Source organism: Trichosurus vulpecula, chromosome 6, assembly GCF_011100635.1.
Source record: "Trichosurus vulpecula isolate mTriVul1 chromosome 6, mTriVul1.pri, whole genome shotgun sequence".
Lineage (NCBI taxonomy): Eukaryota > Metazoa > Chordata > Mammalia > Diprotodontia > Phalangeridae > Trichosurus > Trichosurus vulpecula.
The window spans coordinates 236,895,485-236,919,571 of NC_050578.1; the positions used below are offsets into that span (position 1 = coordinate 236,895,485).

General features: G+C 37.3%; 1 protein-coding gene across 1 annotated transcript in view; it reads left to right on the forward strand.

Moving 5' to 3' along the window:
* Window positions 1-24,087, forward strand: part of LOC118854944 (leucine zipper protein 2-like) — a 248,928-nt gene that overhangs the window by 40,612 nt on the left and 184,229 nt on the right. The window lies entirely within an intron of this gene.

Consider the following 24,087-nt stretch of genomic DNA (forward strand, 5'->3'; position numbering starts at 1 on the left):
GCACAGTTCTCTGAAGAGTCTTTTATTTGCCAGTTTCAGATCCACACAACATAGTTCAATGTCAAAACAGATTCCTTTTGCCCTGCTGCTCCCTGCCAATTTCATTCTAGTAGAACTTGTTGGGTGGGAGCTTATGACATGATGCCCCCTCTTCAAATAATAAAGCCAGAATCAAAGAGCAAGATTCAATGAAGGACAATTTTCCTACCCGAATGTCTCGAGTGTCCAGACATACACAAACTAAATGCAAAGGAGAAATGATAGCTGACCACACTCGCTGTGAGGTTGGGGGTCAGGGGATTGGTTGAAAGTTTATACTTAGGAAGTAAAAAGTCTTGTATAGCCTATAGTTGAATTAGGAATAAATAAACCAAGATTTCAAAATGTATTTTACATTAATGAAATCAGACTGTTTTCTGTGCTACTTACAAATAATCATGGATTATACTTTTAAGATTTTCTAAGGGCTTTCCTTAAAATAACCCTATAAAGTAGGCTATTATCATATCTACTCTACAGATGAGAAAATTGAGATACAGAGAAGTCAAATCCTGTAGTTCTGTGATTTACCTGCTATTACAGGCAGGAGTTATAGTTTAATCAGGTCTCCTCCCTACTCTAAGAACAATGTGTTTCCCACTATTCCATGCCAACTCACGAAATTCAAGATAATATTCCAGTGTGAATTTAAAATTTCACTGTTATTCTATATATCCACTCTAGTTATTAGAGTTGCCTCTTATTTCCTCATGCCAACTCTCTGAGATTACAAAGCATTGAACAGTTACTCATCTGTAAGGATAGAGGAAGATGGATCTCTAGGCATTCCTTAAGCGAGTGAAATCAAAGGTTGATATCAGTCACATACCCTCCCTCCTCAGATAAAAATATATGATTTTTTGCATTGTATACTTATTTCCAGTTTGAAAAAACATTTTTTTTTAAAAAATGCGTTATTTAATTTCCAGGCAGCCAGGTGGCACAGAGCTTGGCTTGGAGTCATGAGTTCAAATCAGACTTCAGAAACTCAGTAGCTTTGTTACCCTGGACTAGTCATTTAAGCTCTCCATACCTCACTTGTAAAATGAAGATAATAATAGTCTTTACCTCATAGGGTCATTGTGAGGATCAAATGAGAAAATATTCGTAAAAGATACTTAACACAGTTCAAGGCATATAGATATATCTATACATTTATATAATAGATATTATGTTATATGCTAAAGGAGACCAAAAAATACTGAAGAAAATAACACCTTAAAAATAGACTAACTCAAATGGCAAAAGAGCTCCAAAAAGCCAATGAGGAGAAGAATGCCTTGAAAGGCAGAATTAGCCAAATGGAAAAGGAGGTCCAAAAGACCACTGAAGAAAATACTACTTTAAAAATTAGATTGGAGCAAGTGGAAGCTAGTGACTTTATGAGAAATCAGGATATTATAAAACAGAACCAAAGGAATGAAAAATGGAAGACAATGTGAACTATCTCTCTGGAAAAACCACTAACCTGGAGAATAGATACGGGAGAGACAATTTAAAAATTATTGGACTGCCTGAAAGCCATGATCAAAAAAAAATCCTAGATATCATCTTTCAAGAAATTATCAAGGAGAACTTCCCTGATATTCTAGAGCCAAAGGGTAAAATAGAAATGGAAAAAATCCACAGATAACCTCCTGAAAAAGATCCCCAAAAGAAAACTCCTAGGAATATTGTCACCAAATTCCAGAGTTTCCAGGTCAAGGAGAAAATACTGCAAGCAGCCAGAAAGAAACAATTTGAGTATTGTGGAAACACAATCAGAATAATCCAAGATCTAGCAGCTTCTACATTAAGGGATTGAAGGGCTTGGAATATGATATTCCAGAGGTCAATGGAGCTAGGATTAAAACCAAGAATCACCTACCCAGCAAAACTGAGTATCATGCTCCAAGGCAAAATACGGATCTTCAACAAAATAGAGGACTTGCAAGTTTTCTCAGTGAAAAGACCAGAGCTGAATAGAAAATTTGGCTTTCAAACTTAAAAATGAAGAGAAGCATGAAAAGATAATCAAGAAAGAGAAATCATAAGGGACTTACTATGAAGGGATGATATCTAAAAAAATAAAATCAAAGTAAGGGATGAGAGAGGAACATATTGAGAGAGGGAGAAAGGGAGAGATAGAATATGGTAAATTATCTCACACAAAAGTATCAAGACAAAGCAGGTCTGTTGGGAAGGAAGAGGGGGCAAGTGAGGGAGATTGAGTGAATCTTGCTCTCATTGGATTTGACCTGAGGAGGGAATAACATATACACTCAATTGATTATCTTACCCCAAAGGAAAGAAGGAGAAAGGAGATATAAAAGGGGGCACAATAGAAGGGAGGGCAGATAGGGGGAGGAGGTAATCAAAAGCAAACACTTTTGAAAAGGGACAGGGCCAAGGGAGAAAATTGGTTAAAGGGGGATAGGATAGGAAGGAGCAAAATATAGTTAGTCTTTTACAACATGAGTATTGTGGAAGGGTTTTACATAATGATACACATGTGGGCTATGTTGAATTGCTTCCCCTCTTAGGGAGGGTGGGTGGGGAGGGAAGAGGGGAGAGAATTTGGAACTCAAAGTTTTAAAAGCAGATTTTCCAAAAAAAAGTTTTTGCATGCAACTATGAAATAAGATATACAGGCAATGGGGTATAAACATCTATCTTGCCCTACAAGAAAGCAAGGGAAAAGGGGCAATCAGAATATATGCCATCTTGGAGTAGGGGGAGGGTAGAAATGGGGAGAAAATTTTTAATTCAAACTCTTGTGAAAATGCTGAAAACTAAAAATATTAAATAAATAAACAAAACAGTAAAAAAATGCTTAATTGGAAAAGAACTTGGGGGTGATTTGGTCCAAGACCTTCATTTTATAAGTGAGGAAACTTGAATCCTAAAGGAAAAGTGACTTGCCTAAGGTAAAAAAAAAAAGAAGCAAAAAACTACTAAGCAGTAGTACCAAGAATTGAACTCAGGTTCTCAGCCTCGAAATCTGATGTTTTTTTTTTTCAGGATCTCACCACTTTCAACCTGTATTTCTGTTAAAAAATATTCACTGCTTGTTGAGAAGTTCAAAAGCTCTCCTGAAGGAAAGCTAATGTTTATTGGTCTTTGTTAAAGAAAACCTTTTTTTGTTAATAAATTTAAGCACTGAACTTTGAGCTCCAGGACATTGGGGCTGTGCATGACTTTGGGCTGGCCTCCCCCCACTGCTCACCTTCAGAGCCAATTTTTACAACCTCTCTGCTTCTTTCTCCTGGTAGGAGGTTTGTGAATGTTTATTGATCAAGCAACTCATTAATCATTTTGATAAATGAGCTGTGAGTCTCCTGTTGAACTCACTCATTTTGATAAATGCAGGGCGTGATAGAGACAACATATCTGTAGTACTTATATGTCACTTTATTTCTAAACAACCAGCTAGACTGAGGAGAAGTCTGCATGTGGCAAGGACTCTCTTGTCACAACCTTGAGGGGAAAAAAGAAAAAAAATATACACATATTATGTATACAGACACACACATATGTGTATATGTGCTTGTTTGTGTATGTTGTTATTAAATCTTTAATTACTAGAGAAATCCAGTTGAGAGTCTTCCTATTTGCTCCAGTCATGGGCAAGACAGCTATGGTTTTCATTCGAAGTTAATTTTATCTCAGTTTTCCAGCTGAGCTATGGGAATATGTGAGGACTTGTTAAATACATGTGCAGGCAACATGGTATATAATTGACTTCTCTCTTTGCTGCACCTTTTCTTTGCCTGTTCTTCACTTTCATTGAGACTTCTGCCATTCAATGTATTCTCAAGTTATTAATGCTATCCATACTTCAATTTCCTCCCTCTTCAGCCAAGAATTAGACTCTTCAGCATTATACTGTCTCCAGTTCTTACACGCCCAACCCTTTGGCCCTATCACAGATCTTTTTTTTTTTTTTAAATCAAACCTCAGTCCTATATCATATTTACCATCCACTCCTTCCACTGCTATCTGTGACACAATGAATGAAGCTGGAGGACATTGCAGAATCACATTAATTGTGTCCATGACAAATTCTTATTATCCAACTTCAACCAGGTTACCACAGCAGAAAGGCAGATAGTCCTTTTTATTCATCCTTTATTGACCCTCCCCTCTCCTTATAGGAGTTGTTCCAAACTGTTTTTCCTCTAGCATGCTCCCTCAATCTGATACCACACCTACTCCCCAACTAAGGAACTCACTTATTACTTTTACTGGAAAGAAAAATAGGGACATCTGAAGTGAGCTTCTATTTCCCCTCATCTCAAATCATCTTGACACACTCTTCTACTCTTTCCTTCTTCCCCCTTAGTGTCTGCCAAAATGGTGGCCTCCATGCCAAGGCTAGCCCTTCTAAATGTCCACTTGATTCTGCCCCTTATTTTTTTTCTTCAGCAGACTTAGTTTTCAATCATCCCCTCTCACAAATCTTCAACATTTTCCTATTATCTCTTTCTTTCTGTACTACTTTCAAATGTGATCAAGGCTCCCTAATTCAAAATCCTAGGAAAATAAAAAGAAATCAAAAAAATCCTTCTGTATGCCTAACCATCCACTCAAGGTGGACCTCTGTACCTTTCCTCCATTCTCAGCCAAACTCCTTGGAAAAGTTGTCCGCACACACTGCTTCTACACACTCTCCCTCACAACATAATGTTTTGTAAGCCAGCTTTTGACCTCATGATTTAGCTAAAAATGACCTCTTTAGATTTCACAGTGATCTCTTAATTGTCAAATCCGGTGGTCTTTTCCTCAATCCTGATTGCTTCTAACCTATCTTCTGTATTTAATACTGTTGACAATGCTCTCCTCCTCAATATACTTTCCTCTGTTTTATTTTTGTGTGCGTGTGTGTGATATTTGTCTTTCCTCTTGTGACACATACACATGCATACAAATGTGTCTGTACGCATACATATATTTATATGTGCGTATACATATAAATACACACATAATAAACATATCCATATATGTTTATATTTTCATGCCCTACAGGTAGATATATAGATAGATTTTTATGTACCTATATAGATATCTTTGTCTACATTTATCTGTATATATATATATATATATATATATAAGATTATATCTATCTGTATTGTATCTACATCTATATCAATATCAATACCAATATAGATACAAAGATATGGGGTATCCCCTAAGTCTTAGTGAAGTTTTAAGCAATTACAGCAATTAGGTGGCTCAGTGGATAGAACACCAGGCCTGGAGTCAGGACAATCTGAGTTCAAATCTGGCCTCAGACACTTATTAATTGTGTAACCTTGGACAAGTTACTTAACATCTATTTGCTTCATCTCCTCATCCATAAAGTAGGGAAATGCTGGAGCAGGAAATGGCAAATCACTCTAGTATATTTGCCAGAATTGGACAAGTTCATGGGGTCACAAAGAGTCAGGTACAAATGGACAACTCTGCAACAAGAAGAATCTCTTACGGCTTTGTGATATTAGATAGATGGATAGATATGTAGACATATGGATGACAGATATATAAGTATATCGTTACATCAATATCTATCTGTCTATCTATCTATCTATCTATCTATCTGTCTGTCTGTCTATCTGTTAGGCTGCAAACCTTCAAGAGCTTCAAACTACACTAAGGCCTGTGGAACATCCAATTTCTGTTGAAGATAAGCATTATATGTGTCTGTATGTATGCATACATGTATATATGGTTGTGCAGATGAGTGTGTAACACATATACAGTGTGTGATTCCTTCTTTTCCTCATGATAATGTAAGCTCCTTGTGAGTAAAGATTGTTTTGTTCTTTATCCTTTTATTTTTGGGGCCTAACAGAACTTGGAACAATAGGAGGCACTTAATAAATACCTTGTGATTTGTTAATATTGGAAAGACTAGTGGATGGGAAGTTCAGAACATTATTTTCTAGCCTTGCCCTGCCACTGACTTGCTGTTGGACTTTGGGCATGCTGCTTTAACTCTCTGGGCCTATGTGCCTTTGACTATGAAATCAGGTCTTGTTTTTCTTCCCCATGAAATGGAGCTATTGGACAGAATGGTTCTCTTGGGTCTCATCTTGTTCTAAAAAGTCTACAAACATTGGTTGGATTCTATACCCGTGGGAACTAAATATATCTTCCCAAACTATAAGTACTTTCAGAATTGACTAATAATGAAAGAACATTTTATTTTTTTTTCTCTTTGGTGATTTGTGAAGAAGCCTGAATTCTACAGAGATTTAAACATGGCATAGTAGTATGACTTCTATTGTTGTTTTTTGTTTATTTCTTCTGGGGAGAAAAAGGAAGAGTTCATCATTGCTATTCTTGCCATCTTTGTGTTGTTAAAATCAGCAGTGGATTATGTGGGAAAATGAGGCGAAACATTTTAACCAGCTTGACTGATGAAGTTAGTCATAAGGTCCCTAGAATTGCTCCATGCAGATATATCCTTGGAAGATGAAGTAACATTGAAAGTATGTACTCAGAAATGGTCCATGCCCTCCACATGATCCTAAAATTCTCTAAACAGAACACAGAGAATATAAGAATTATCTCTTCATATGAATATATTGAGCCCAAATTGAAGTTCTACCTGGAGGTCAATAATTACTGTCAGATTTTTATTTACTTATTCACCAATTATTCAGTGAGAGAACAGTGGGGAGAGGGAGATGAGATGGAGATAGGGAAAGGGAGAAGAGGAGAGGGAGAAGGAGAGACAGAGGGAAGAGGGAATGGCATGGAAGGAAAGGTTCTCTCTTCTTCCCTCTTCCTTTTCTTTTTTTTTCCTCTCATGTTCTATTCTTCCTCTATTCCCTTTGTTCCTTAGCTGGCTTTGCCACCCATTCTTCTCTTCTCCTTTCCCTTCTCTCTTCTTTTTTTTTTTTACTTTCTTGCCATCCTCTCTTCATCTCTTCCCTTTTTTCACTCCATCCCTTCTTTTGTTCCACTCTCTTCTTTTATCTTTCTCTTTTCCTCCTCTTCTTATCCCTTGGCTTATCTTTCCTACCTTGCTATCCCTCTTTCTTTCTTTACCAATTTTGCTTATCTTCTTTCCCATCTTTCCTCTCTCAGCCTCAATGTCTCTCTTTCACTTATTTTTCCTATATTTTCATCCATGCCTTCATAACTTCCCCCTCCCTTCTTTTGGTAGGATCCGTTATTTTGTCAGCTAAGTGCTACATTTTATGTTTTGTGACTTTTCTGAATAAGTCTATGATGGTGTGTATGTGTGTTTGTGTACATACATACATGTCTTTGAGTGCGCATATGTATACCATGAGAGAAACAGACAAATAGAATGAATGAATAAAAATGAGTGAGACAAAGAAGGAAGAAAGGAAGGAAAGAAAGAAGGAAGGAATCATGAATTGTGAAACAAGCTTAAACAGTTATAAAAGCTTAGAAGTTATTTTAAATTGCATGTAAATGACATTCACATGCACAAACACAACTAAAGACATCTTTTTTAGCATTATAAGAGTATCGACAAACCAATATGTGGAGGTTGAAATACCTGCTGCCAGTGAACTATGTAATTTACTTCTTTACAACAGTCCCTGAAAAGGTTTTCACGGTAAGGATTCAGTTTAACTGTAACACTTTGGCAACAACGGAATACAACAGTTGGCTCCACATGCACTTTAGTCTACAAAAGGATTTGAACAATGGAGAAAACCATTATATTCCATCAGGTTCAAATGGTAGGGGATAAAAAAAATAAAGAACATACAAGAAATGTTCCATACTGACAATAATTCACATACCCACAAGTTTTTCTCTGATAGATTTTTAACTACTCCCCATTGAAGCAAAGTAGTTTTTAATGTTGATGCACCATCATTTCTTATGCTTGATGGAAGGATGATAAGTCATGGTCTGTTGGGTCAATCATCTGCCAAACAAGAGAGATTTACATGATGGACTATTATGGATCCTACAAAGGCATTTGGAGCTACATTGAACTAAAGATTCCAGCTTTTGGAAGTGTTCAGCCATATAGAGCAAGCTCCATCACTGAGAAAGATGCAGTTCAGATGGGATCACTTAGCCAAGTGCTTAGGAAGAAAAAAATGACTGCGTGAATTAGAGTACAGAGCCCAAAGAAAGAAGGAGATGCCCCATCACTTCCTGGTGTCCGGATCAGGACACATCTGGAGAACTGCATTCACTTCTGAGTACTAAATTTTAGAAGGAGACTAACACACTGGGAAGCATTGAGAGGATGGTAATTGGAATGGTGAAAGGATAGATCAGAGTATCAAAGATTTAGAACTGAGAGGGATCTCTGATGCCATCTAGTCTAACTCTGTCAATTTATAGATGTGAAGGCGGAGTCCTAGGGATGTGAAATCACTTTTCCAAGTTCACACTGGCTTTACCCCTCCAGGATTAAACTCAGATTCTCTGACTCCATTGATACTACCTTTTCTGCATGTCACATTCTTATGGAGATCACTTAAAGAAACTGGGGATGCTAAGTTTGCAGAAGAGATGATTTCTCAAAATTAATATTCTTCCAGTATTTGGAAGGCTATTGTGTAGAAGACATATGGGACTTACTCTGCTTGGCCCCAGAGGTTAGAGCTGGGAGCAGTGTTTAGAACTTAGAGAGCAGCAAAATTTTGTTCAGTGTCGGAGAAAAATAACCACAAAACAATAGAACTTCCTAACTCTTAGATCTGGGCAAAAGAATGGTTTACCTCAAAGGGGACTAATTTGCCTATCCCTGTGGTTGGAGCATAATCAGGAAGGCCAGGTGGCAGAATGAATAGAATACTAGACTTTGGATGAGGAAGACCTGAGTTTGAATCCCTCCTAAGAAAGTGTCTATGATTCTGGACAAGTTCCCTGACCTTTATCAGCTTCAGTTTTCTCATTTGTGAAATGGGGGTGATAATAACACCTCCCTCCCCCACTCTGGAGTTTTTGAGAGGACCGAACGAGCTTACATAGATAAATGTTTTGCAAATTTTAAAGAGATTAAAATATTTCCTACTTTTACTGTAATCATTCTTGCTTTAAGTGATATAATCAGCATCCGTGGTTTAGGTGAGGGAAAATACTCTCTCAGTTTTCTAGTTTTTTTGAATCTAGCCAAGTGAATTGGAAACACTGGTCAGTCCTTCACTAGTTAGAAACTCAGTTCTCATATCCTCTCTTTCTAAAAAGGGAAGAGTCAAAGATGTCTCTGACATTTTGGCAGCTAGGTGGTCCGCTGGATAGAGTGCATTGTCTTGAGTCAGGAAATTATGAGTTCAAATTCCAACTCAGACACTTACTGGATGGGTGTCCCTGGGAAAGTCACTTAATCACTGCCTGCCTTGGTATCCTCCCCTGTAGTGATGTATGAGTGTTCAGCAAAGACTAGTACCTCTGATCTGAGGGCTGCTTTCCACCTTTGGTGTCCACCTGATTCTCTAACTCTCACCTCTGCCTCCAAAGAAGCTATGACATATGCAGTGGCCACACCTTTTTAAATCATTTTGGCAGACAGGCTAAACCAGGGTGAGGGTAACCAAGGGACCACAAACCCATCAGTGAGTTGGGGAGGGAAGTGTCTACCCTTGGCATACGAAGATTTCACCCAGCTGAATGGCCTTGAATGTGGCTGAAGCAGGTGCTGTGGAGCACTTAGAGCTTGGCTAGGTGCCAAGGTCATCCATTACATCCTAAGACATTGCCATTCATCTTGACTTTTGTCTTGCCACTGGATAACTTTGGAAGAGACAGTGAGGTCAGTGAGTGTGCAACTCTGCCTTACTCAAATCCAATTTATGCATGACTCAATACATCACCCAGACAATTTTAACATTTTCACCTACCTCATAGTCATGTGACATGTGGCAAGTACTATGGCAAATGATGAAGAAGTGGGTGCAGATGCCCTGGCAGTTGTAGTCACAATCTTTCCCACAGGCAACCTGGGCCATAGGGTCATCTTCTCACTGGACCGAAGCAGCAGTGGGATTTGGCAGCCCCTTGGGTGTCTGAGTTGACTATTTTAAGGACCACAGTGCTCACCTCATGGTATGAAGAAAGGGCTGGAAGAGGTGCCCAAAAAGTGTTTCCTTCACCTAACCCCTAGCCTGCTTACTGCAGCAGTCAGGGATCTCACCCTGCGGTGAAAAAATTTACAACAACTTTTGAAAAGATGATTCGACTCACCATTGGTACATGGAATGTGCACATACTTATGGACAACCCAAAACACAATAGATCTGAAAGATGAGCAGCTTTTGTTGCAAGAGAAATCAGCAAGCATCATATCCAAATAGCAGCTCTGAGTGAAATAAGGCTGGTAAATGAAGGCCAGTCAGAGGTGGATACATGTTTTTTCTGGAGTGACTGAAGTTGATGGCTGAAGAATGGCTGAAGTTATATGAAGCTGGATGGGTTTCATAATCAAAACTAATCTGGTCAAGATATTTGTGTGCCTCCCAAAAGGAGAGACCAACAGGCTTATTATGACAATGTGATTGACACTTGCAGAAAAAACACCATCATCAATGCTTATGCTTCCACCATGACAAATCCTGATGAAGTCAAAGAAAAATTTTGTGAAGACCTGGAGACTCTCATGATCAATGTGCTGAAAGAGAACAAGTTTGTAGTTCTTGGTGATTTTAATTGAGAGTAGGCACAGACTATCGGGTATGGCAGGGAGTCCTTAGGAGGAATGGAGTGGGAAAGAGCAAGAGTAATGGTCACTTACTACTGAAGACTTGTGTATCTCATGACCTTCTTATTACCAATACTCTCTTCCATTTACCTATATGCAATAAAACTTAATGAATGTATGCTCACAACAATCATTGACACTTAATAGACTATGTTATTGTAAGGAGAAGAGACAGACAGATGTGTGAGTGACGAAGGTGATTTTATGTGCAGAGTGCAGGACTGACTATAGACTTATCCACTCCAAGGTAAACATTTACATTTAGGAGGCCCCAAGAAAGATGACTACAAGAAGACTTAATATCAACAGATTAGAGTGCTTCTCCCAACATGAACAGTAAATTGCTAACTTGGAGGAAAAGCTGAGCCAATACATAGTTGGCAACAGTGGAACAGAAAAGGAATGGACAGCTTTCAGAGATTTGATGTAATGCACCTCATTTACTCATCTGAACCAGAATACTCACAAACATCAAGACTGCTCTGATGAATATGACTAATATGGAAATATGTTTTACATTATCGTGTATATAAAAACTATAGCAGATTGCTTATTATCATGGGGAGAGAGGTCGGGAAGGAGGGAGGGAGAAAAATTTGGAACTGAAAATCTTTCAAAACATGAATGTTGAAAATTGTCTTTATGTATAATTAGAAAAAATAAAATATTAATTTTAAAAAATAATTTACTTTAAAAAAGATTGGTTTGATAAAAGTTATGGAGAAATTCAGGAACTGCTAAGCAAAAAATGAGAACTACACAGAACTTAGCAGCAAAATCTCTCATCTGTCTTATTTATAAGAAGTGCAAGGAAGAAGAATCAGGGAAAGAGACATTTAATAAATGTTTATCAAATTAAATTGAACTAGAAGAAAATCAGGTAGCTGGTTAAGAAATGAGAGAAGGATAAAATTTCCAGAGGGAGAGAGGGATCAAATGCTATATTGGGAATATGCAAAGATGTTCCAGATAAAGAAAAGGTCATAAATCTTTAAAAATGCTAAACTGGGGTGGGTGGGGGCAGGGGAAGGACAACTAGGTAGCAAAGTACATAGAGTACCTGCCCTGGAGTCAAGAGGACCTGAGTTCAAATTCAGCCTCAGACACTTACTAGCTCTGTGACACCGGGCAAGTTACTTACCCCTGATTGCGCCCGCCCCCCCCCAAAAAAAAAAAAAAACTGCTAAACTGGAACTCAGAAGTCCTGGGTTCAAATCTCAGCTCTGCTACTTATTACCTATATGATCCTGGACAAATCGTATGTGGTTTTTTTTTTGCCCTCAATATTCTTATCTTTTAAATGAGGGACTTGAACTAGAAGGTTTTTCTAACTCCTTCCAGTTTGAGAGCTCTTATTCTGTGATATAGAAAACCTCCTATTAAAATACTGATAATACTTGTAATAATAGTAAAGGGCTAATGACAGCTTATTAGACCAATTCCCAGGCCTCACAGAAAGATAAAAAGAAGGCAATAGAGTTCAGTCTAGGTACCTCTAATAAGAAAGAAAAAATTCACTAAATTCAGAAAGGGCTTCTGGGAGACGGGAGAGAGGGTAACAAAAGTGAACCTTGCTTATAGCATCAACACATTTTTGCTGCAGTTCAGCCTCTTTTTGAAAAAAAATGTTTAACTAGAGAAATAATGTATGATATAGTAGAAAAAATTGTTCTGGCAGTCAGGAAAGACTAGAGTTCAAATTCTACCTCCAGTTCATATTGGTGTGGCTATAGACAAGTCAAATAACTCATCTGAATCTGACATTACTCATCAGCAACATAGTCATCATGCTATTTGTATCACCTGTTCCACAGGGCTATTGGGAGGAGCATACTTTGTTAGCTTAAAAGAAATATGTGCATATATGTATGTGTGTATGAAAATACATATTATGCACACATATATAAACATGCATACATATACAGACATATATAAATATATATTTGTGTGTGTATATGTATATATGTGTGTGTAGGTATGTCTATATATGTGTGTGTGTTTCTGCTATTATCATTTACTGGGCCTGGGGCCCAAGAAGTTATTTGGGTTTCATTCAAAGAGAAACATGCCCTAGACCCTTGTAAGTACTTTATGATCTACTATTGACACCATGGGACATTGTATGATTCATAGCCAATAGAATTTAAAGCTGGAGAAACATTAGAGGCAATCTTGTTGAACCCTTTCATTTTATAGATCTCAGCAACCTTTTTTCTCACCTGGGTCTAGCATTGCTCACAGAGAACTTAGACCTTTTTAAATTAACAAACACCTAGACTAAGTAAAAAGTGATCCAATAAATAAGTGAAGGGCATGCCACCTCTTATACATATACATTCATCCAGCATAATTATTAAATTCAAAGAGAGACTTCTTCTCAATTAAGAGTTTTCAATTCATCACTTTTCTGCTGTGCCCATTACCCCAGCTGGATGATAGGCCAGTCTAAGGGCTTGCCAATTCTGTTGATACAAGGTAAGTCTCCTTATTTATCTCTGGCCCCAAAGAAAAGACATCAGTGACATCATATAGCCATTAAAAACATTATTTTCATTCCTGGATGACTCACTAAAAGGGTAAACCCATTTAATTAGGCTTTTAAAAAAGTCATTTCACAACAAAGGAAAAATCCGTACAAAATGTAAGCTTTAAAGAAAATCAGAAAGAACTGAGAAGATATACCAGGACTCCCAAAATAGCTTTTTACTCTGGGAGCCTCTTCATATTACTTGTCTTCTTTTAAGGGAATATATAATTATAATGTCTTGCTTTTTGTACAGGGACATAGGAATTGGGAAAAGGGGACAAGAATAGGGAAGCTTTCCACTTCAATGTTCATTTTCAGGGGTCTTTTGCTTCATTTATCCCTGAAAAATATCAACAAGCAGAATAGAAGCTCCAGGGGTGTTGTAGAAAATTGACGTTATGGTATGACCTCCATTCACATTATGAATCACAGAAATGTGATATTAAAAAGGTTTGATAGACATAGTTTCTGGCTAATTTAATCATTTTATTAATAAGGCCAACAAGTTATTAATAAAAAGATGATCATTTGGTCATCTGTCTCAAACCAAGTCCCCTGATGGTAGTGGGATCACAGCTTATATGCCTTTGGAAGAATAGGTGTTCCTGATGGATGCCTTATCACTTCTAATTGGCTAAGACAATGGAAGGTGGTCTATTGTTGGGTAAGTGACTTAAGTCACTCAAATCTTGGTCAAAGAAATATCAATTTCCACATCACCTGTCTCAATAATAGGGAGAATCTACATTTTCCCAGACTTGTCTGAGCAAACACAATGAGTAGGAATGCATTGTTAGCCCAAACTTAGAATTCCTTTCATTGTCTGATTAGGTCTTTGAAATCTCTAAGAGAGAGTTCCCATACTGATTGGATCCTAGATGAAAAAGCAGAAAAGGGGAAAAATCCTGGCCCTGATACAATAATTAGTTTTTAAATATGAGAGAAATATTCATTTTTCATAATACAAAGAATTATAGAATATATGCATACATATAATACAATTGCATTGTGGAATTAAATATTAGTAATAGAGGATATTTGTGTATTTGTAAAGATTTCTTTTAATTTATGGTTTGTAAAATGATTTTTATATCCTATCTGACCTATGCCTTGTGAAGAAGTTGCCATAATAATCCCTATTTACATAGGGAAACTGAGGTTCAGAGAACTTAAATGATTCAATTCAAAAAACAAATTTAACATTAGGAAATCCATATGTAGAATAAGGATAGTGACTCATTATGAATATTTTTACATACCAGTTGGGGAGACAAGAGGGAAAATTAGAGAAGAAATTCAACTTTTTTTTTAAATTATAATTTTACAAGTGAGGAATGTGTGGTCTGGAAAAGTACATATGAGTTGATCAAAGTAATGTAGACAATCGTTAGGGGGCAGATTGGGTACCAGAATTTAGCTCTCTTGAGTCCCAGTCCAATTGTAACTCTATAACATCGTGGCACCTTCCTTCATGGTTGAACTCATCTCTTAGGTTATCACAGACTGTTTCTCTATCAGCTGGGTCTGTAGCAGAGCATTGTCTACAACAGGGCCACCTGAAAACAATGATTTAATTATCTGAGCTCTTCAAAGTGAACATCATAGTATCTTAGATTTCAAAGGAAACTTAGAGATTGGTGAGTGTTAGCATATCATTTTAAAGACAAGGAAATCAAGACCCAGAAAGGTTAAGTAAATACTAAAGGTCACATGGATAGCTTTAGATAGCAGAAAAAGGATTTGTGTACTTCAAGCTCCTCTGATCTCAAATTTTATAACTTTTTTCCTGTTACACCTAGTGTTAAGAAGAAAGCCCTATTTTGAGAAATCTTGATGAAAATACAAATTTCAAAACAGAGTCAATTACTCATATCATTTCAAAGGATCATCACTGCAAGTTTCTTTTTCAACACCTTTCACCACCATGCTGCTAAAAGGATATTAGATTTACAAAATTCAGTTTATTCAATTTCTCAGCAATACTTAAAGTGGGAGATCTAAGGTAAACCTGTTCTACTTGGCCCATAAAATGACTTATCTTTTAATTTCATAGCTTTGTCATATTAAAATTAATTTTTAATTGAGTATAAAACCACATTTTATGCTAAGCTATTTTTGTGCAATTTGGGAAGTAAATTCACTCATTCCACATATGACAGTAAACCAAGGCCAATTCTGTTCAGATTGCTCCTGAAAATTTATCGTTGAAACACATGGGACTTTGATGGCAGAATCCAAGAGCTAAAGTTTCCTCTGTGTTGTTCTTTGGAAATGTGGTCTGCATCTACCCACCAAAAAGAGGTGGTGGGTTCATGTGTTGCTTTCTTGTATTCTCTACAGCCCTGGGCATGGAGTGGGTGCTTGAAAATTTTTTAATTGATCTGGGCTTTTTCTCTTATATCAGCCCTGACCACAGTCACCACCACAGATAGAGATATTCTTTACCAAGTTATCACTTTTTTTCCTTTTCAAAAATTTATTGTTACTTATTAAACTAGAGCAGAATAAATAAATGACAGGAAAGAGAGGATGAGGGGAAAAAGCCACTTCATAAAAAGTAGACAGCTGGATGTTAGCCAGTGGGAAATTAGCAATAAGTTATACCAAAGAGATCTCCAGAAATATTTAAGCAGGCACCTAAAATATGTCCTTTATAACTGCTGAATTAGAACCTTCCAGTTATTCATATGCATCTAAATTACACAGTGCCTCATTAAAATTTTAGATGGGAAAGATAACCAGCTGCTGCTAGGTCCTTTCTTCCTTTCTTATTCATGCAGCTTGAAGGTAACTCCAATCTGTGCATTCCTGTTTATTAAGGCAAAGGAAGATGTACCACATATGTTTTAAATGTAGCAGATCTTCTCTTTTGTCTCCTACTGGTTAGTATTTAATCATCTTGGCCAAATTATATTTTGGATGGTCTCTTTATAGAAGCAAGGAATATTTCCCAGTAGTATCACCCATATCTTGTGGAGATATCTCCTCTTTCCTTTCAGGGTGTCATCCAGCAACACTTATTCTTAGCTCGTCCCTTTAGATGTTTGGGGCCACAGCTAAGGTTGCCTTTCAACTTCCGCCATAAGGAACAGGTGCATCCTCAGGGTTCATGACCCATTTGAAAGGTATTCAGTAGAGCCTCACCATAGCAAGGTGGTAGGAATGAATGGTACAGATAACTGGCAGTGCTATTGACAAAAGATGTATCTGTTACTCCCCTTGATGACCATCCTTCTTGCCAGGATGTACACCCATGTCCTCAGGTGATTTATGAGTTAGGAAGGAAAGTTTGATGGCGGGAATACTGCTTGTGGGCAAAGTGGTTAATCTGCTATGGGTTGGATAATAAGCTATCGCGTATAGCAGTGAAAAAGCAATGAGCAAATGTGTGGCTTAGATATTCATTTATATATCTTTCATTAAGGTCATCCACTAATTAATTTAAATAGTCTTTTGTTTCGCTCAAAGATAGCACTAATAATGACATAATAACAATTATTCTCATAATAAGTATTATAACTATTATATCATAATATTGTAATTGTATTGTAATAAGTAAGTATAAAGCTTTGTTTTGTAAAAACACTTTACGAATATGATTTACTTTGATCAGCACAACAACTCTGGGGTACAGATTCTCTTACTATCTCCATCATGTAGATGTGGTTGGGGGTCAGGAGGAAGGAGTAAGCATTTATACAGTTTCCCTCATGTGCCAAGCACCATGCTAGGCACTCTACAATATGATCTCAGTTGATCCTCACAACAACTCTGAGGGATAGGTGCTGCTATGATCCCCTTTTTACAGCTGAAGAAACTGAGACAGGTTAAATGACTTGTCCAGGGTCACACAGCTAGTATGTGTTTTAGGCAGGATTTGAACTCAGGTCTTCTTGACTATAGGTCTAGCACTGTATTTTCTGAATCATCTAACTATGCATCTTGACTAATCCTAGATACTCACTGTGACCAAGAGAACTCAATAACGAAGTGTATTTTAGAAGTTCAAATAGATCAGCAATTGTTCTTGGGCACTAATAACCTTCCCTTTTCTCTATTCACATGTGTACCATTCTAGTTGAAGTCCTCATTGACTCATATGGAACATGTAAGATGTAGCATGTTACATGGAATATATAATATGTAATTGTCTCCTAATTAGTATCATACCACTTACAGCCTCTTTCTTCTTCAGTCTGTCCTCTGTACCAGTGTGAAATTGATAAACTTAAAGGACAGGTCTGAACACATCACTCCTTTGCTCCTAGATCTTCAGCAGCTCCCCATTGCTTTTAGGCTAACATACCCATGACTCTGTTTAGCATTGTAATTAGTACTGATTCACACTATTATCTCTCAGATGTCTCACTTCCAAGCTAAAAAGTCAATGTGATAGTTGCCATTCATAATATCCCATTTCCAACTGTTATCTCTACCTTGCAGATCTCCTCTTAAAATTCTTGGCTCCCTTCAAGACTCAGCTCAGATGCTACCTCCAACTTGAGAGCTTTCTTGATTCCTTTGTTACTGTTGCTCCTTCTGAAATTACTTGGTATTTACTTTGTCAATGCATTCTTATACATATATATGTGTGTATATATATGTGTGTGTGTATATATATGTATATTTGTATATGTTGAAATGTTCCCTCAGTTTAATGTAAGCTTCTTGAGGTCTGGGATTCTCTGTCCCCTTCTCCCTCTGTCTCAGTCTCTCTCTGTCTCTGTCTGTCTCCCTGTGTCCCCCTCTGTCTCTTTCTCTGTCTTTCTGCATTTCTTTCTTTCTTTCTCTCCCTATTTCTGTCTCTTTCTGTCTCTGTCTCTCTGTGTGTGTCTCTCTCCCTTTCTCCCCTTCCCTCTTCATGTGTGTGACAGGACTAGGGCAGGGACAGAAGGTCTTTGTAATATGCATTCAGCATATTACACGTAATAATCAATAAATGCCTATAAAATTGCACTGCTTAATACCTTAAAACAAAGGCTAACCTTCTTAAAGGAATTTTTCCCTTTGACAAGATGTGCAAACGATCCTGGGAATGATTAATCTCATAACTATTTGCCTGAGTTCTGCTACCTGATATTTAGATGTGATGAAAGTATGTTGATTGTTGTGAATTTGGAGTCCAGATACCCCTATTCCCTGGCCCCTGTGTTTCATGATTTCCAGCAGATTTGGAAGGGTTATTATTGACTGGTGCTCATGTTACCCTATAATAAAGTAAAAATGAATGAATAGAGACATGAAAGGATCGTAAATAGCTACATATGTACACACACTATATTAATATTATAAATAATAAATTATATGAACACATTAGCAATGATGTTGGCATTCTCCTTAGACTTTTTTTTCTCATTTCACACTTTGATTTCTGAGCACAAAATAATGAAACAAGTCTCTTAAGAAGTCACCTGTTGGATGCCTACAATATACACCTCCACGTGATAAGTGGACTAAGGATGTTGAGGATGATCTAGATTGAAATCTTTCTGGGAAACTATGAGCGAGTCACTTACTTTATCTATATCTTTGTGTTCCCATCTGTTAAGTGGAGTAATATTGCCTGCAGCACTCATGTGATCAGTGTTGAGGCTCAAATGAGACATACATGTGAAGGACTTTGTATACATTAACAATTATAAAATCTAGTTATGATTATTAATATTAATTATTTGGAGCTACGAGCTGAAGGGAATAAATTAACAAAAACATAAGACACAGGTCTTCCCAATTTCAGAAGGCTTAGGATATAGATAGAAAGGTGAGACAGACACACATGAAATAGTATACAATTCCTGACCATAAGTGATTAAACGCCACAATGAATGGCCCATACAATAACATACTCTAGGGATCCTGGGGAGGAAAAGCTTGCCGTGGGCTAGAGGGCTAACTATTAGTCACACATCTGCCAGATTCCTAGGAAAAGACAATTTGCAAACCTTTCCAGAATAGCACTTCAGATCGTAATGACCACTGGGTCATATCTCAACTACTATTCTACAACCCCACAGACATGCATTAGATTCATTTTATTTCCCCCTGTAGTGCTGTTCAATACCCATGCTAAGAACAGAATTGGATTTCTGCTTTAGTGGACCACCCAGTGTTAAGTGTCAGGTGTCTAAAGATGAAGAATAGAAGGATGTTTTTCTTCATACCTACACTTTGAGGAAGAGTTGTTTCCTCGGGGACAAAGCAGCCTGATGGTCAGAGATTATGCTTGGACTACTCGTGATCTGACATCATTCAGAGATGACACTATTTCTTTTTTACCAAATTTTAGTTATGTTACTTTTGATTATTTTACAACATACTTCAAATAAAAAAAGAAAGACAGAAAGAAAAAAAGAAATGCCTTACAGATACCTTAACTGTTCTACAAGATCCGCAACACAGGCAAAAGAAGTATACTTTGAATTTAAACATACAAACATCAAAACTGTAATACCTGCTTTTACTGAACCATTACTATCAAAGGGATGTCATTATTTAACAAGTAGATGTAATACAAAATAAAATGCAAACAGTTGTTAATACAGAAAAGTAAACTTGGCATTCATGGCTTCAGAAAGGATGATTAAAAAAACACATCTGATATTGTTACATTCTAGGCAGCAAGTTGTATTACATATTTAAAGCAATACATGCTCCTGAATTCTTGTATTTTCACCCTATGCATGTCACCTTAATCAAAGACTAGATACACCTTAAAAAAAAACAACTCACAAACAGCTAGTCTGTAAATATGTCCCTCCCTCCTCCAGAAAGACACAATTAAAGTGAGTGAATTCAAGACTTTCATTAGTGGTATTAATTTCACAATAATTTTCCTTTCATAATGCTGAATGTTTTTTATTGTTAGAGGTGAGTAGGAGGTGCATTAGTAACTAAGGTGGAACTTTCCTACTGTTTTAGAATGATAAATTAAGTCTTTGAGCTTTACTAGGTGCAAAGCCCCAGGCCCAAACCCATAATTACTAGGTGCTAAGCCTATGTGGACGTGAAGCCCTCAGGGTCCTAAGGGGAGTTGCTAAAACCAGAGCCAATAGTAGGAGCCTAAGTTCTGGTTGCTCAGATGATGTTTGATGATGGCTAAAGAGTTTCTAAAGAGAGAGAGCAGAGCTATTTGCTTAGGGCTCTCATTCTTGGAGGGGTATTGATGTGGAGACTCTGGGCAGCTGTAGTTAGGAGCCCTCCGGCTTGTGAACCAGAGATGTTGATGCCTTTTTGGTAACTATGAATTGTATTTGGTCCGTTTATAATGTATGTTCATAATTTATTTGTATTTGCTCTGAATTTCAGGGTGCTGGCTTTTTCCCCTGAACTAAGTGAATTATGATAAATGTATATGTTGGATTAAAGTAAGATTGTTAACCCCTTAACTCTACTTTCCTTAGTAAAGCAGATCAAAAGAAAATGTGCTGGGTGTACTTGTTGTTGGGCTTGTGTTCGTCTTTCACCCCCCACAACAGCTGCTAGCAGATTTGTTGCAACAGGAGGAAGAAGCATTCCAGGCTATATTTTCCCTGTAGTTCCAAGTAATAGGAGATGAGAATGTTGCCAGAAAAAGAGCATCTTCAAAACTACTTCATGTTTTTTTTTTTTATGACAACACCATTGAAGTTTAGATGACACTATTTCTGAAGAATAGAGGATCATAGATTAAGAACTGGATGGGAACATACTGGCTCTCTTCCCCTCCTTTATCCCCTCTTATTTGTTGCCCTTTTTCTTTATTTTTTTTTTTATTTGCACTGTGTCCTCTTTTTTCCTCTCAGTCACATAGATTCATCTTTCTTCTCCTTCCCCTGAGCTAGTCCTGTTTATTTTGGTTTTGTTTTTATTTGTCATGTTCTTCTTGGATTGTCTCTATGCCTGCTGTCATCAAGATCATTATGTTTCCCTTGCATTGCGAGCATACTTTCTTTTAACGTTTTTTGGTTTTTGGTTTTCTCATTCTAGGTGGTCCTTCACTACTGTGCATTTACATTCCCAATCTTTTGTCTTCTCTTTTGTTTCTTTTGTGAGGTTTGACGTAGCATATTCAAGTCTATTCTGCTCATTATTTTTTTCTGTGTAGAACATAAATTATGTGCTCATAATTCTCATTTCACTTTTCAAACTACTTAGTTTAAATGTTGTAGTTCCATGTTCTCTTCAAATTACAAAAGGTCCCTTGTCATGTCGCATTGGAACATTTTCCTTCATTTTGAAGTATTTATTCATAGTTGCATGAATTCATTTACTAAATCTGTGGGCCACATTTCCCTCTATTACTGTTTTTCCCATTGATTTGTCTGCTTGTATCCAAGATCTTTGAGATATATTCTTCATGTATTCTTTCGTATTTTCAGTCATTCCCGTTGCCCATTTATTTTCATTATCATTCCTTTCTGCTTCCTTCCCCTCTGACTGAGATTTCCTTGGAACCTGGATCTTAAAACATCTCAGGCTTCTCCCACACTGAGCAATTCGTGGATCACCTGACTAAGTCTCTGCCTCAACTGATTTTTGGGTGGTCAAAACTGATCCCAGCTATATGTTATGCATTTTTTTTTCCTTCAGGATTGGGAGAATGCCACACAGTTTCCCACATGTATGGTATCCTGTCCTGGTGTCCTGTCTCAACCTCTCTCTTCTTTAATTCTGTAGTTTGGGAATGGCAATTCGGAGCCTACTTTGTCTGGAACTGAAGTTCAAAACTTTCCAGCTCTGGTACATCCCTTTGATAGTAATGGTTCAGCAAAAGCAGGCTTTTGCTCCTAAAGGGCTGTGGCCAAACTCACTGTCAAGGGCCAACCCTTGACTAATGTCTCTATGACAATAGAAAGAGAAAAGGGGAACCAGGGTGCAGGGGTAGATTTTGACATAAACCTGTGTTGTTCCTTTGCATCTACTAATACAGCCTTGCTGCTGATATTGTGGGAAGTGATAGAGGGATCTGAGTGACCTTAGAGTTGGTGGATATTAGTTCTCTTTTTGTTTTGTTTTTATGTAACCTTTAAAAAATCAATCAATCAGAAAGTAAATGTAAAATATGAATAATGTGATATATGCTACAATCGAAGACCTTGCCTTCAGGAAGCTTACTTTTGCCATCATTTTTTTTAGGATTTAGTTTCTTACTCTATACCGTACTATATAATGTCTATACCGACTATATAATGTCTAAATGCCTTTCAGATGTTATTTTAACATCTTTTTGTAAGACTAAGCACGATTTTGAGATGGGCTTTGAAATGAACATAGCTTGTCATTTCTTATAATTGGTAAGGATAAGAGCAATATTAACAGAAGCACAGTGGGATGAGATGAGACTCATAATAGCCAAATATCAAAGCATAGAGGAATCCTTTATAGATTAACATCAAACACTAGAAAGGACTTGACATTGGCATGGAAGTTCGTCATTCTGGTTCAGTAAACCACTTGGTGTCTGATCATCCAGAAAACTATTCACCCCAGCCTAATCAAGCGAATATTTTAATACAGTAAACTCTCCCCACCCTCAATTTTAACTGATTTTCAGAGTGGTGTGGTTTTGTATTTCTTCTTCATCCCTGGATACTGCATGACCAATCACCTATTTTCCCATATTTTTGCCTGGATGATGGAAGGAAAGAGAACAAATTTTTATTAAACACCTACTCCTTGCTGGCCACTGTGCTAAGTAATTTACAGATACTATTTCATTACTTGGACTTGATGAATTATCTCTTACTTGGACTATTGCGATTGGTGCCATGTGACTTGTTCAGTCTCTCTGTCCGCTTTGAAACCATCTGTCACAATACTTCTAAACTCTTTTTGGGGCAGAAAGGTCTAGCTTCACTCTCAGTTGTTCAACAGATGGTTTATCGTGTGATTCAATGCATTCACACCTTAATAAATATTTTTTTCTTTAAAGCTTTATTCTGCACTGTTCCCTTTAACACATTCTATGTTCCAGCAAAATCATTGTTTTTAATGTATTGAAAAGCCATCCTACAGAAGAGGGATCAAAGGTTCGTAGATTTTGAGCTTAAGAGTGTCTTGGAGACACTCACTGTTCAAAACACTCATTTTAGAGATGAGTAAGTTGAGGCACAGTGAGTTTAAGTTACTCAACTTGTCACACAGCTAGTAGTAAGTGTTGCAAGAAGGAACTGAACTCACATCTTCCTCACTCCAAGTCCAGTACTTGGCTGTTCTGCAATAAGTTGAAGGGTGTTTCTGTTTGTTTGTTTTTGCTTTTGGATTTTTTTTAAATGTAGCCTCAAAGACAAAACTAGAGTCTATGGGATTTAAGACTGATGTCACAGGAAAAATAAATGAATCCCTAAACAATTAGAGCCTTCTAAAAGTGGAATGGACTATGTCAGGAGATAGGGGACATCCTTTAGTGGAGCTCTTCAAAAAGAAATAGAATGATCGCTTGGCAGGCATGAAAAGTTAACAAAAGTAATGATAATAGGGGCAGCTAGGTGGCACAGTGGATAGACCACTGGCCATGGGTTCAAATCCAGTCTCAGATACTTACTAGCTGTGTGACTCTGGCCAAGTCACTTAAACTTGATTGCCTTAAAAACACAACTATAGAAACAATAGCTAGCTTTCATGTTGTTGCAAGGTTTATCAAGTGCTTGAATAATATTATCTCATTTAATCCCTCCTATCAGGCCTAGGGGATGTAGATTCTATTATTATCCCCCTTTTGTTGTTGTCTTCTGTTGTTTTAGTCCTGTCTGACTCTTAATGACCCCATTGGGTATTTTCTTGGGAATGGTTTGCCATTTTCCATTCCAGTTGATTTTACATATGAGGAAACTTAGGCAAGCAGGGTTAAGTGATTTGGCCAGGG